Below are 14,751 nucleotides of genomic sequence, written 5' to 3'. Positions count from 1 at the left end.
AGAACTTATTTTATGAATCTGGGTATTCAATTGTTAGGTGCATATATATTTAGGATAGTTAAGGCTTCTTGTTGGATTGGACCCTTTATAATTATGTAATGCCCTTCATTGTCCTTAATTTTTATTGGTTTAAAGCTTGTTTTTCCTTTTTTTTTTTTTTCCGATATAAGAATAGTGACTGCGGCTCTCTTTTGTTTTCCATTTGCATGGTAGACCTTTTTCTATCCTTTGATTTTGAGCATGTGGTTGCCATTACATGTGAGATGAGTCTCTTGAACAACAGATGGCTGAGTCATTTCTGTTTACCAAGACTGCCACTCTGCGTCTTCTAAATTGGATGTTTAGCCAATTTACATTCAAGGTTACTATTGATATGTGTGATTTTGATCCTGTCACCGTGTTGTTGTTAACTGGCTGTTATGTAGACTTAATTGACTAGTTGCTTTATAGTGTCCGTGGGCTATGTGCATAAGTGTATTTTTGTGGTAGCAGGTGTTCTTTTGATTTCATGTTTAGTATTCCCTTCAGAACCTCTTATAAGGCTGGTCTAGTTGAAACATATTCCCTTAGCATTTGCTTATTTGGGAAGGATTTCATTTCTCTTTCACTTATGAAGTTTAGTTTAGCCAGATATGAAATTCTTGGTTGGAATCTCTTTTCTCTAAGGACACTGAAAATAGACCCCCAATATCTTTTGGCTTGTAACGTTTCTGCTGAGAGGTCTGGTACTAGCCTAATGGGGCTACCTGTACATAACTTAACCTTTCTCTCTAGTTGCCTTTAAGACTTTTTCTTCTGTGTTGACTTCAGTGAATCTGATGACTATGCGCCTTGGGGATTGGTCCTCTTGTATAATATCTAGCTGGGGTTCTCTGTATTTCTTGGATTTACCTGTCAATCTCTTAGTGAAATGAGGGAAATTTTCACAAACTGTATCCTCAAGTATATTTTCCAAGTTGCTTATTCTCTCTCCTTGCTCAGGAATGCTAAAGGGTCATAGATTTGGTCTCTTTACATATCTTACATTTCTCAGAGGTTTTGTTCATTTTTCTTAATTCCTTTCTCATTATTTTTGTCTGACTGAGTTGACTCAAAGAACCAGTCTTCAAGCTCTAGATTCTTTCTTCAGCATGGTCTATTCCATTGTTAATACTTCCAATTGTATTACAAAATTATTATAGTGAGTTTTTTCATCTCTAGAAGTTCAGTTTGGTTCTTTCTTAAGATTGTTATTTTGCAGCCTGGGTAACATGGCAAAATCCTTTCTCTACAAAAAAATACAAAAAATCAACTGGGTGTGGTCACGTGTACCTAAACCTGGCAGGTTGAGGATGCAGTAAGCCTTGATTGTGTGACCACACTCCAGCCTGGGTGACAGAGTGAGACCCTGTCTCAAAGAAAAAATAAAAAATGATGGCTATCTTGTCTTTCAGCCCTTGGGTCACCTTACTAGATTCTGTGGATTCTTTTGATTGGAACTTTCTCCTGAATCTTGATGACTTTCCTTGCCATCCAGCTTTTGAATTTTATGCCTGTCATTTCAGCCATTTTAGAATGGTTAAGAACCATTGCTGGGGAGCTAGTGGGCTCATTTAGAGGAAAGGGGACACTCTGGCTTTTCAGATTGCCTGAAATTTCTTGTGCTGATTCTTTCTCATCTGGGAGAATTGGTGTTCCTTTAACTGTGGTTTAAGTTGAGTATATGCAGTTGGCTTCATTTCTGGATGCTTCTAGATGCCCAGGGCTCTGTAAAGGAACTTTATATTTGGATCAATTCTTGCCCTTGGTTTCACAGGTGTATATATTAGTGGGATAAATTTTTGGTGTTGTAGGTTGAGTTGGAATCCAGTAGATCACACTTAAGAATAATGGCCAGTAGCTAAGCTAATACCCAGTCACATGACTCTTTTGTACTACCTTGTATTCACAGGCATGCTCTGTGGTGGCAGGGGAGAGAGGCAGCCCCCTCACCAGTCCACTCCTGGGCCTTGGGGGAGCCCCTCTGATGGCTGCTGCTACACCCACATTTTTTTGTTAGGTGCTCCGTGTGATGGGGCCCCCTTGGGCAGAGGCTGTGGTAGGGAGATGTGAACATAGTCTCTGAAATGGCCTTGAGGAGGAAGGCACACTCTGTTCCCTCTCTGTCCCAGGAACCCATGCATCTCACCCTTCTCAGTGTTCTGAGGATGGGGGCTCCTTCTCCACTTAAGTGCCAGCCACAAATCTTGGCTTTGTACTCTTGAGCTGCCCGCTGTAGCCCTGGGGGCACCGGGATGTTGGCTTGGGTCTGGGTTCTGGTAATGGTGAGAGATCCAGTGTATTCCAGGGTCCTCAGGAAAGTACTTAGGTGCAGTAACTCACTAAGGGTGTGCTGCAGGGGCTGCACTGTGTACCCACTCCTGCAGGGAAGCTAGGCATAGACCCTATGAAGGAACAGCAGGCAGAAGAGCTTGCAGAGCAGATGCCTCCAGTCCTGTGGTGAAGCTGGCCCCGCCTCTGCTGGCTTAGAGGTCAGCTGGGGCCTGCACCTCCTGGAGGAGAATGGCGAGCCCTGGGAGATGGGCTTCTGTCCTCACTCTCTGCAGGAGAGCCCAGTGTGCAAAAGCTCCCAGGCTCCATGCGTCCAGTGGCCTGTCTCTGCCTGCTCCCTAGGGAGATCCCCTGCTAGAAGTCCATGTCCATGGGGGATACAGAGTCCTCTGTAGCTAAGATTCCAGAGGTCTGCAGCAAGAGTGGGCTGTCCCTCAGTTCCCCCACTCACCCCTTTCTCAGAAGCCAATTGGAGCTGGAACTAGCCCTGGCATTAGGGTATCCTACACAGGATTCCCAGCTTCATCCCTCTTCCGCCTTGGTTCCTGCATCACTTCTCCATCCACTCTCAGCGTTTTCTCTCTGAAGATCTGCCCAAATTATGGTGGTTTACTCGATAATTCAGTCTCTCTCAGTAGGAATGGCATTTTTGGGACTGCATCTATTTGGTCATTTTGTGTTCAATTTGAAGAAGGTTTAGGGCATGTTTTGCTGGACAGCTCTTCAAAGCAAACTGCTGAGCACTTCTACTGGGCCCATTTTGAGACTGACATTGTAGAGCTTTTGAGAAAATAAATGTGAGCTAAAAGCGTGAATAGAAATTCTCATTTCAATATTTGTCATATAAAGCATCCCTCATTATTATCAATCTAAAGTGAAAATGCCATACCCACAGTCATGCTGCCAATCATTTTCTCTACTGAGCTAAAGACTCACAGAAATAGGATTTTTATAGTAGCCTCCAGAGACACTGAAGTGATAGCGCTATCTGCATCCAAAATAAGAATGTATCTACCACTGGCAAAATGAATTAGTATGACTAAAACTCAAATGAATCTCATTTCTACCCCCTCTTCTCTTTCAGAGTACTTATCTCATTTTATTGTTATTGCTTTATAAATTTCCTGCCTTTGACATTGTAAACTAAGCAAGGGAACAGTCTATATACACATTATTTTACATTGTTTTCACAGTACTTAGTACAATGTCTGGTTCATGGTAAACTGTTAATAAGTATTTATTGAATGTGTGTGTGAGTGAATAATAAAATGAATCATACCATGATCTCAGTTGCTAAAATAATGGACAATTAAATGGAGGGCAAAAATTTTACACTAGAAAACTAAAGCCCACAATATAAATAATCAAGTGATCCACTTTTCAAACAATGGTCAATGACTGAACAAGCAATATTTAACCTATTGGGAAATTTTAAAGTTTAGTAATTAGTTAATCCTTCAAAAAGCACTTATTGAACACCTATTATGTACTAATTCCTGGGATAAGCTCTACGATACTAATTTCTAACAGAAGCAGTACTCAACTCCCACTTCCATCCCCAGTTGTGTTTTGCAATTTATTTGGTTTTTCTTTTTGCTATCATGATATTTGGTGGCCAGGAGCCAAGCATTCTAGATATGTTACAATTTGTAGGATAGTCCTTCACAATGAAGAATTATTCCAGGTTCCACAGGATTTTGAAATATTTTGCAAGACATTTAAGTGCCATATTTCACTCAATATAAGATATCATTGATTTTAAGATGTACTATAATTATATATATAACTGAGAAGGAAGAACACTGCAAATTATACTATGACACAATTCCTTCAGTATAGTTCTGCACAACACATGTGTCAGTCTCAACAGCTCTTGCTCTTCTGAAATTTCTTTTAACTACTCTGAGCGATCTACAAATTCTCCTCCTTTTTGTTACTCAGATTGATCTACAAATTCTTCTGCCTTCTGTTGCACTGAATGGCATATGATAGTTAATCTTTGCATATATTTCATGATGAAAATGTAAGGTGACGTTTACTTATGGTGTCTTCTTTTTTTAATAAAAAAATGTTCTTGGCCGGGCGCGGTGGCTCACACCTGTAATCCCAGCACTTTGGGAGGCTGAGGCGGGCAGATCACAAGGTCAGAAGATCGAGACCATCCTGGCTAACACGGTGAAACCCCATCTCTACTAAAAGTACAAAAAATATTAGCCAGGCGTGGTGGCAGGTGCCTGTAGTCCCAGCTACTCGGGAGGCTGAGGGAGGAGAATGGTGTGAACCCGGGAGGCAGAGCTTGCAGTGAGCCAAGATTGCGCCACTGCACTCCAGCTTGGGTGGCAGAGCGAGACTCCATCTAAAAAAAATATATATATATATGCTCTAGCCGTTTGAGGTTCCTCTGGGAAAAATATTGAATGATTGTTTTTCTTCCAGTGACGAATACTTTGTAAGTTCAAAATGATGTCCACTGTCCTGCTTCCATGCTTGTGAATAATTATTTGTATTGATGTTGATTCATAGTATAATGTCTTTAAATGATATTTTATATAGCAATTAAACTCAACACATGTAATATCTGCAAAGCAGATAACCCAATTGAAGTGATGAGAATATGAACAACTCTGATCAAGTTTCCTCATCTTGGCTGCAACCTGATTGAAAGAGACTGTAAGAAGCCATTGACTGTAAGATGAATTTTGTAATTTCAAAAAGGTTAAAATGTGTCTAGAGACAATAGATGTAAGATTTGTTTTTGTAGTTATTAGAGTTCAGAGTCTAACTCCATTTAACTCAAATATACTGAGTTTTTCAAGAATGCAAATATACTATGTAAATCACAATAAGATTACCCTTGGCTTTGTTCAGAACTTACGGAGGTTATTCATCCTTCTGGAAAGGCTATTTGTGATACAGTATTTGAGTCTCTTAGGTCACATACCTATAACTGTGTTACGAGCTACTATATTCAATGTGATTCTTCATATAGTCGCAAACATCTGACTAATTTAAGACTTGTCTTCGTCAATGATTTAGTCTCATTTATTATACATAATTTTCTTATTGCTCTTATACTATGCTGAGGGCATTTTGTCAATTTATTCGAGAACAGAATGCTGATTTATAATATTTATAGAAATATATAAAACATTTCAAAAGACTATAACTACATTGCATATTGTGGTTGATAATATTTAAATGCTGCTATAGTGATATTGTTTATACAACACTTGAAATTAACACCTTCTTCATACAGATGTAGGTTTGAAATGCATGTAGTTTTTGAGGGTAACAAACTTTCAATCTTCTTAAGATTCTTAAGAATTTTTGCACATTCCTAATCACATTAATAGTATTGTTTTTCTAAAAAGGTGGACCTTTCTTCCTAAAAAATATTATCCCCAGTGGAAGCTGTTCTTAATGATGCATGGTAACTGATAGGATACGAATGGGGTTTTGACCTAGTTCTTTTTCCATTTGAAGCACAAACAAAAAACTCACCGGGGCAGACTATCTCCAAAAGACTGATCACACCCTGAAAATATGCAAAGGCATTTCAGACAAACATTTCTAACTTTAATAGTGAGATGAATGCTATAGCTTTCAATCTGAATATCTTCAGCTTTAACATCACTAATTATCTTAACTTTTTGAATGTTCTGAATTTGGAGAAAGGTCTAATTAATTTTCAGTGGCTCAGTGAGATTTAGGTATATATGAGCATTGTCCGAAATACGTACAGTCGCTTGGCTTCAGGTCTGTGATGCATGGGATCATGTGATGCCAAAAGGCATGAGGGCCCCACGTTTCCTGACCCCTGGTAAAGTTCACTGTCTGCCGTTAAACTGGCAACTGACCTGACACCAGAGCTATCAAAGGGAGATTTTTTTTTTTTAGTTCTACGCACACTTGATGATTCTTTTGTCATTGTGGTTGGTTTTCATTGTGTCAATAACTTTTGGCAGTTGGTCTACTCCTTAACCTGAATAATCAGGATTCATCTCTTTGCATTCTGTCTCAAATGTCTCCACTGATGTCTTCCATAAGCTGGTTCCAAATCTGCATCTCCTAGTGGGGAACCCCAGACTGCCCCAAAAGATTTTGAGATCCATTGGCATTCCAGATTTTTACTCCCTTGGAGATAATTACTTAGCATCTGTGGATAAATTGTATATATAACACAGTACTACAGTGACTCCTCCAAACACCTCTGCAGGATACATGTTTGGTTGCCAGCAAAGAAAACTCTTCTGTTCAAGGTACTGCATGCTGAACATGCACAGGGTGCTGGTGAGTCCTCCTCCTGAAGCCAGGGCAAAATGTGCTTAATCTTCCCTGGGTACTGCATTTGGCCTCAGAGGTGCAGCCCTGGCTTCTGGTCCAAGAAGGTGAATGCTAAGAATCTGTGCTACACTCTTACTGCAAAAGACATCAGGCCTCTTGATATGTTGAGCATGTTTTTATGTAGGATATATTACCTATGGATTTCATTTTAGGAGAGTAAAAGGACTAAACATACTTATAAATAGGAGGGCTTAGTCTGATAAGATTGAGAACCGCTGAACACAGATATGCTATTCCTGCTAATAGTGTCATTGAAGAGTAGACTTAGACAATTGCAGCAAAATGGGAAAGGTTTGGCGATAGTGGTAAGCACACAGTGCTATAAACGCACACAGGAGGGCACTTAGGATGGACTGCGGAAGGGCCAGGCAGGGTTCCCTAGGAGAGGTGATTTTTGAGCTGGCCTACAGAAATATTTGGAGTTATCCAGGTAAATGAAGGTTATTCTAGTTAGATGAAAAAATGCCTTGGAGGTGTGAGATGGCATAGCATTTATAAAGACTTACAAATGGATGAGGCAGTTGAATGAAGGGAAATAGTAGTGTTTTGATTGAATAAGATGCCAGGTTGTTCAAAGGCAATTATTGCTCCTCCCTCCTGAGACTCCATTAAAATGAAATAAATTGTTTCCCCTTCCCTCCTACTCCCATGTACAGTCGGTGTAAATCCACAGAGAAAAAGGGAATGAGAGAGGGGATGTTAGTAGATGAAAGATTGTTACAGTTTGTGAATTTAGGAAGTTCAGAGAAGCAGAAATGTTATTTAAAATGCTTAAAAATAAGTATGGTGCAGGGCCCAAGCAATCAGAAAGAACTGCCTGTTGTCATGCAGAAGAGTTTCCTGGGGACCGTCTGCTGAGCCAGTGGTGGGCTGCACAGTCTCTGTGACCCTTGGCTTCTCTAGATGTACCCTCCACTAAACTTTTAGAGCTGAGAGGACTCCCTTGCTTTTTGACTACCTGATGGTTCATCTAAAGGAGGCATCAGGGGTATCAGGATCATTATTCTACTGGTTTTCCCCTGCTGAGCCATGGTTTTGTGTGCCTGCTATCCTCTACCTAGGACCACAGTTTCTGTAGGGTAATCTATTCTATAGCTATAGCTCTGCTTGGTTGCACCAGCAGTTTCCTTTCTTGCCTCTTCAGGCTTAGAGGAAGTAATAGCTTTCTAATCTTGATGATTCTGGTGTCTTGCCCCATCCCTTGTTGGTTGGTTTCCCTTAACCCTCTTCATGCCGCTGTAAATGGTCTCTTCATTAAATCCTTCAATGATCCCATTTTCTGTGCACCATCTGCTTCCTGTGAAGAGTTTGTGTGGGTGCATGTGGAAACGGGGTTTCCCAGGGAGAGGATGAGGTGGCAGGGGGTGTGCCAGGGATTCCGGAGAGGTAGCTAATAACCAAGAAGGACAATAGTATTTCTAATTTCATGAACTGTCATGGCTAACCTGGTGAATGTCAGATATCAGTTCTGGATAGGATACAAATTATGTACTTATCAGAATAGAAGCTTATACAGAAGACAAAGGGCTTTGTTTTTGTCCCCTCAAATGTACAAAGGGTCAGGATGGCATATATTTCAGAATATAGGAAGTAAAGTCCAGAACTAAAAATGGTACCAACAAAGGAATGGTTTACATGTCTGAATATGGAACTGGAATCTCAGCTCTTATTTCTATCCAATAACTAGTTGAACCAATAGCTAGATGGGTAGCTTTCAGACAAAAGATTGTAGGTTCTTTCTCTATAGGAATTAAAGAGTGAATACTTGAGATTAAGGGAAAATTTAGGAATATTGATTGAAAAGCTGCACTCAAGGATGGTTGTTCTCTATTCCTTTATTCCCATCCAGCCTTTTTTGCACATATTCCAGTCAGGAGACTGGAGAACTCTTCTGGAAAATAGAATGGCTTCAGGGAAAAGTTCTTCACATATTGATGTTTAGAAATCACCAGTGAAAATGTGGGGTTCCCCCCCTTGTCAATCCAAAGTGAAACATGTGAGTTGACATACTTCATCCATATTGGAAAGCTGCCTGTTAGCTTTTTAAGCTTTCATTTTTAATATGTACTCATGGCATAAAAGTGAGCCTCATAAATTAGAAACAAACAAGTAAAATAAACATACAGAGAAAGTGCCCAGACCAAAAAAATGCATAAATCAGAATTAATCTCTCCCCAATAAAAATTTCACAGCTCCAACTAAAACTTTAAGGTTTGTGAGAACATGTTGTAACTGTTTAAAAAGTCCCAGAAAGCAACTTTAAAAATTAACATACAGGTAAGTTAAAAAATCCGGTGGCTAGAATAAAAAAAGAGAAGGTTTGGAACATAAAGTCAAGAAAATTTCTCAAAATATAATAAAAACAGAGGTGGAGACCAGGCATGGCAGCTCACACCTATAATCCTAGCACTTTGGGAGGCTAAGGTGGGCGGATCACCTGAGGTCAGGAGTTTGAAACTAGCCTCGCCAACATGGCGAAACCCCATCTCTACTAAAAAAAAAAAAAAAAAGTCGGGTGTGGTGTGGTGGTGCACGCCTGAAGTCCCAGCTACTGGGGAGGCTGAGGCATGAGATCGTGGAGGTGGAGGTGGAGCTTGCGGTGAGCCAAGATCACACCACTGCACTCCAGCCTGGGAGACAGAAAAACAGAGGTAGAAGACCAGGTGCTGTGGCTCACGTCTGTAATCCCAGCACTTTGGGAGGCCAAGGCTGGCGGATCATGAGGTCAAGAGATCGAGATCATCCTGGCTAACATGGTGAAACCCCGACTCTGCTAAACATACAAAAAATTATCCAGGTGTGGTGGCATGTGCCTGTAGTCCCAGCTACTGGGGAAGCTGAGGCAGGAGAATCACTTGAACCTGGGAGGCAGAGGTTTCAGTGAACTGAGATCATGCTACTGCATGCCAGCCTGGCAATAGAGCAAGACTCTATCTCAAAAAAGAAAAAATAAATAAAACAGAGGTGGAAAATATTAGAAAAAAGAAGATACTTAGAAGATAAATATAGGAAGTTCCACATCTGACTAAGCTCCAAAAAGAAAGAAAAAATAATGAAAATGGAAGGAAGGAAATGATAAAAATAAAATACAATAAAATATTTTACAACTGAAGTGTACTAATATCCAGATGTAGAAGCCTTACCAAGTTGCCAGTGCCAAGAATGGAAACGACCCACATGAGGGCACTTCATAGTGAAACTGCAGAGCACAGACATAAAGACAATTTCAGAACACAGATGTAAATACCTTCTGAGTGTTAGAAAAAAAGACACATGTGAAGGACTAGGAATCAGAATAGTGCCAGACATCTCAAAGGAAGTCTAAGAACAACGAGAGAGGAGAAGATGGTTTTCAAAATTATGAGGAAAAGCTCACTCACTCTCTATCTATCTATCTATCTATCTATCTATCCATCCATCCATCCAGCCAGCCAGCCAGCCACCCTCTATCTGTCTATTGGTCTATCATCTATCATCTGTCTATCTTTATGTATCTTACTGAGAACTTGATGCTTAACAATGAAAAGGGCAGATGAAGACCTCCTCATTGAACCTTTGTTAAGCAATTAATGGAGGATATGTTCCAGCAAAATACGGGAATAAATCAAGTAAGAGGAAAGCATAAGCTTTGCACAGGGGGAGTATGGTAGCCAGTGAGGTTTATCCCAGGTGCGATTATTGCTAATTGATAACGTTTCCCAATACCCCACCATGACAACATGAAACATAGTCGGTATTGGCAATTTTTGACAGTCTCTAGTGACCAAGATTTAAAAAAAGAAAAGGAGGCAAACATAGTATCTAGGGAACCATGTCTCTAACAAAGGAGAAAAGCAAAAGAAGTACCTGGCTGAAAACCGTTCAGAGGGCCTACAGAACAACCATCCTTGTTCAGAGCAGGAGAATGAAGGTCCCCATGATGCAGAACTCTATCCAGAAAAAAAGTAGACCCAAGGGAATGGATGAAATTGTCAGTGGTAACTTAGAGATGAAGGAAAGTATTAACGATATTTAAATGAAAATTATGCAAGCAAAAAAAAAAAAAAGAATTTTTAAAAAATTGACACAATAGTAAATAAAAAGCTCTATAGAAAATAACGTCTTCATCCTAAACCGGTGCTCAGCAAGGAGAAGGCCGTGTTCATTTCGAGCGCCAAGATCGTGAAGCCCAATGACGAGAAGCTGGACAAGTTCGAGTCCAGCATCTCCCAGGCTCTTCTGGAGCTGGAGATGAACTCAGACCTCAAGGTTCAGCTCAGGGAGCTTAATATTATGGCAGCCAAGGAAATTGGAGTTGGAGATGGTCGAAAAGTTATCATAATCTTTGTTCCCGCTCCTCAACTGAAATCTTTCCAGAAAATCCAAGTCCAGCTAGTAGCAAATTGGAGAAAAAGTTCAGTGGGAAGCATGTTGTCTTTATCGCTCAGAGGAGAATTCTGCCTAAGCTAACTCGAAAAAGTCATACAAAAAATAAGCAAAAGCATCCCAGGAGCTGTGCTGTGACAGCTGAGCATGATGCAATCCTTGAGGACTTGGTCTTCCCAAGGAAATTGTGGGCAAGAGAATCCGCGTGAAACTGAATGGTAGCCTGCTGGTAAAGGTTCATTTGGACAAAGCACAGCAGAACAATGTGGAACACAAGGTTAAAATTTTTTCTGCATCTTGGCTAGCATAGAGAAACCCTGTCTCTACTAAAAATACAAAAAATTAGCCAGGAGTGGTGGCGGGCACCTGTAGTCCCAGCACTTTGGGAGGCTAAGGTGGGCGGATCATGAGGTCAGGACATGGAGGCCATCCTGGCTAACACAGTGAAACCGTCTCTACTAAAAATACAAAAAAATTAGCCGGACATGGTGGCGAGCACCTGTAGTCCCAGCTACTCAGGAGGCTGAGGCAGGAGAATGGTGTGAACCCAGGAGGCGGAGCTTGCAGTGAGCTGAGATTGCACCACTGCACTCCAGCCCTGGCTACAGAGGGAGACTCCCTCTCAAATAAATAAATAAATAAATAAATAAAAGAAAGAAAGAAAAAAAAATCTGGTGTCTATAAGAAACTCATGGGCAAAGATGTTAATTTTGAATCACCGGAGTTTGAATTGTAAACAAAAATGACTAAATAAAATATTTTCACAGTTAAAAAAAAAAAGAAAAAATAATAATGCTTTGATAACTTTTTCTTTGCAGCGAGTTATATTTTCTGAATCAGATTATATTGATTCAACTAAAAGTAGCTTTTAACTATATTTAAGAAATAAGAGAGAGGAGGTGGGAGTATAGGAGTTAAATGCATGTGTGTCATATCTGTAAATTTAAAGATAAAGTCTGAACTATTGATAAATCTAGATAGAGAAGTATAAATCTATGTAGCAGAGACTTCTACAGGTCTCCCAGAAGCTGTCTCCCCTTGACCAACAGGAGGCTTTGGCACATGGCTGGCCAGTGCAAGCAATACTTCTCCACCCTCCCGGCTGGGATGAAGTTTTGGCTCATGAGTTGTATGTACACGTTTCAAATGACAGCAACTAGAATCCTTCAAAGAACAGCATGCCCATGTGCCTTTGCCCTTTTCTCCATCTTGATGTCTAAAACATAGATTCTACCTCAGATTGTGAGGACAGAGGCCACATTCTAGTGGCAGTGGAATGTGAACAGGGAGAAGTCTGGCTCTTTATACTGCAAGTATTTTATGTAAGACAAAAAAACAAAAACAAAAACCCTGTTTCTCTTATTTGAGGCATGGCATTGAACTTGTCAGAGCCAAACCTAAACTCCTTCAGCATAGTATGAGAAATATGGAGGAAATATCCAGAACCAACTGAAATAATAAAAAATGGTTGTCTCTGGAGAGTATATTTGGCGCTAAAGAGGGACAAAGGAAAGAGCTACTGTTTCCATTATAAACTTCTGCAATAATAAACCGAATATGAAATTGCTGTTTATTAGACTGAAATGGTTGAATATCAGCGATTTACTATGCTTCGATCTAATATATATATTTTAAACCAGGTGCATGTATTGGTATGATTGCAATATCTTCGAATACAAAAGAAAGAAAGAGGAGACTGGGTAAGTAGACAGAAATCTAATCTTGAAAGACCTGCTGTGTCATAGTGAGGGTCTGTGGTTTAATGTGATCAGATTGGTGTTTTGAAGATGATTCCTACAGTAAAATGGAGAATATACTTTATAGTAAAGCTCCATTATTTAGTAGCTATAGTAAATAATTTTAAAAGGTGCCTTTATAAATCAATCAAGACAACAAATAATGAAAACTAAACTAAGGCTGTTGCAGAGAGGATCAGGTTAAGAAACAGGTTATCAATCAGAGAAAGAGAGCAGGAGATGGAAGAGAGACAGTCTGGGAAAGTGGTTAAGAATCTGGATCTGAAGTCCCTTGGACTGTCTGTTACACTGTAATCACACTGTGCTTCCTGTTCTCATTTACAGAATGATGATAACAATTGTACCTCCTTTTTAGAGTTGTGGTGAACATTACATGCAAGAGCACATATGAAAATCAAACGGAAGTGGTGAGAGTACACGTTCTTGTCTTTTTCCGCTTCTCAAGGGGAATGCTTCCAGCTTTTCCCATTCAGTATGATGCTGGCTGTGAGTTTGTCATAGATGATTCTTGAGTACACATGGACATAAAGATGAGAACAAGAGACACCGGGGACTGCTAGAGGAGGGAGGGCAGTGGGGAGGCAAGGGTTGAAAGACTAACTGCCATGTACTATATTCACTACCTCACTAACGGGATTACTCATACACCAAACCCCAGTGGCACACAATTTACCATGTAACAAACCTGCACATGTACCCCCTGAACCTAAAACAAAAGTCAGAAAAAAGGAAAAGTAACAAACTACCTGGTGCAAAATAAATACCGAATAAATGTGAGCTACTATTATTACTATAGGTTGCTTCATCCATTGGAGGAAGCGCAGGAGAAGGCACAGCCTGGGCGGTGGTAAGATACTAAGCTCTATTCTGGAATGTGACATTTGAGGTACTGGCTATCTAAGTGGATTTGTCTGATAAAGAAGATTGACAGGACAGAAGTTGTGCTACAAATAAGATTCGTTGGGGCCCAGGGGGAATTTGAAGTTATGGGAATGAATTCATTCTACATCTAAGAGGAGTATGTAGAGTGAGGAGAGAGAAGAAAAAAATAGAAACACCAATATTCAAGGAAAAGGGAGGCTTCCAAGGAAATTAAGAATAACAAACCAGAGATTTGGGAGAAGGGCAAGTGGAGAACATTGGGAATAACAATTTTCAGGAGTGTTTCGCATGCCCAAACTGGAACGGGATGTAGACAGGTCCCTTGGCTTTAGCAACTAAGTGGGTGATCACCACGTTGGTGGTCCAAGGAGCTCAGGAGTCAGAGGGCAGAAAGCAGAGGTGCTGCCAAACATGACGAAAGCAAACTGAGTCACTGGGGGCAGAGTCTTCTTTCTAGAAGCTTGTCTGGGAATGAGAAAACTGGAAGAGATTTGAGAGTGTTTGCACGTGTAAATAAATAAAACTTCAGAGAGGATGGAGAAAAACACCATAAAATAAATAGCACACATGAAAACGCAGGGTCCCTGAGATCTGTTCTCTTCTGATTTTCCATTTTGCCTTCTCAGATAAGTAGAATGTGTGACAACAAAAAGACGAATTACAATTCTTGGTACTTAATTATATAAGATCTGTTTCAAAGCCTCATGGGAGAGTGTTTTGTCCTGTTATATATTCTTTTTCTGTATGCTTTCCTAAAAAGTAATAACAACATATGCAAAGACACACAGAGAGAGAAATCAATCTGAAATGACATTGCATGTCTAGAGATTATTTTCTGTACTCAAACAGAAATAGCTCTTTTTGATAGCTTTTCCTATTAACATGCCACTTTAAGGAAGAATAGGAAAGTACTGTACTTCACAGTCAGAAAACTGCTTTCTATTTTAACTCCTTCAAAAAGTAATGAGTAATTTCATCTGTCTACAAAACTACATGTGTGTGTATGTGTGTGTTTAAAAAGTCCCAGAGGTCAAAATAAGTCTTTATATAATTAGAAATTTTGTGACCTTTCAATAGAAAATAATCACAAATA

At 40.0% G+C, this 14,751-nt stretch overlaps 1 non-coding gene and 1 pseudogene across 1 annotated transcript; both read left to right on the top strand.

Annotated features, from left to right (window-relative positions):
- The first annotated feature begins 10,278 nt into the window (after positions 1-10,278).
- On the top strand, positions 10,279-10,417 carry LOC117098220. Its single transcript, XR_004443263.1, has one exon. It is a non-coding gene; the product is annotated as a U4 spliceosomal RNA (small nuclear RNA).
- A 48-nt stretch (positions 10,418-10,465) lies between these two features.
- LOC117097369 lies at positions 10,466-11,389 on the top strand (annotated as a pseudogene).
- The last annotated feature ends 3,362 nt before the right edge of the window (positions 11,390-14,751 follow it).

Source organism: Trachypithecus francoisi, unplaced genomic scaffold, assembly GCF_009764315.1.
Source record: "Trachypithecus francoisi isolate TF-2019V2 unplaced genomic scaffold, Tfra_2.0 Lachesis_group15, whole genome shotgun sequence".
Taxonomy (NCBI): domain Eukaryota; kingdom Metazoa; phylum Chordata; class Mammalia; order Primates; family Cercopithecidae; genus Trachypithecus; species Trachypithecus francoisi.
This window is presented reverse-complemented; position numbering and strand designations above follow the sequence as displayed.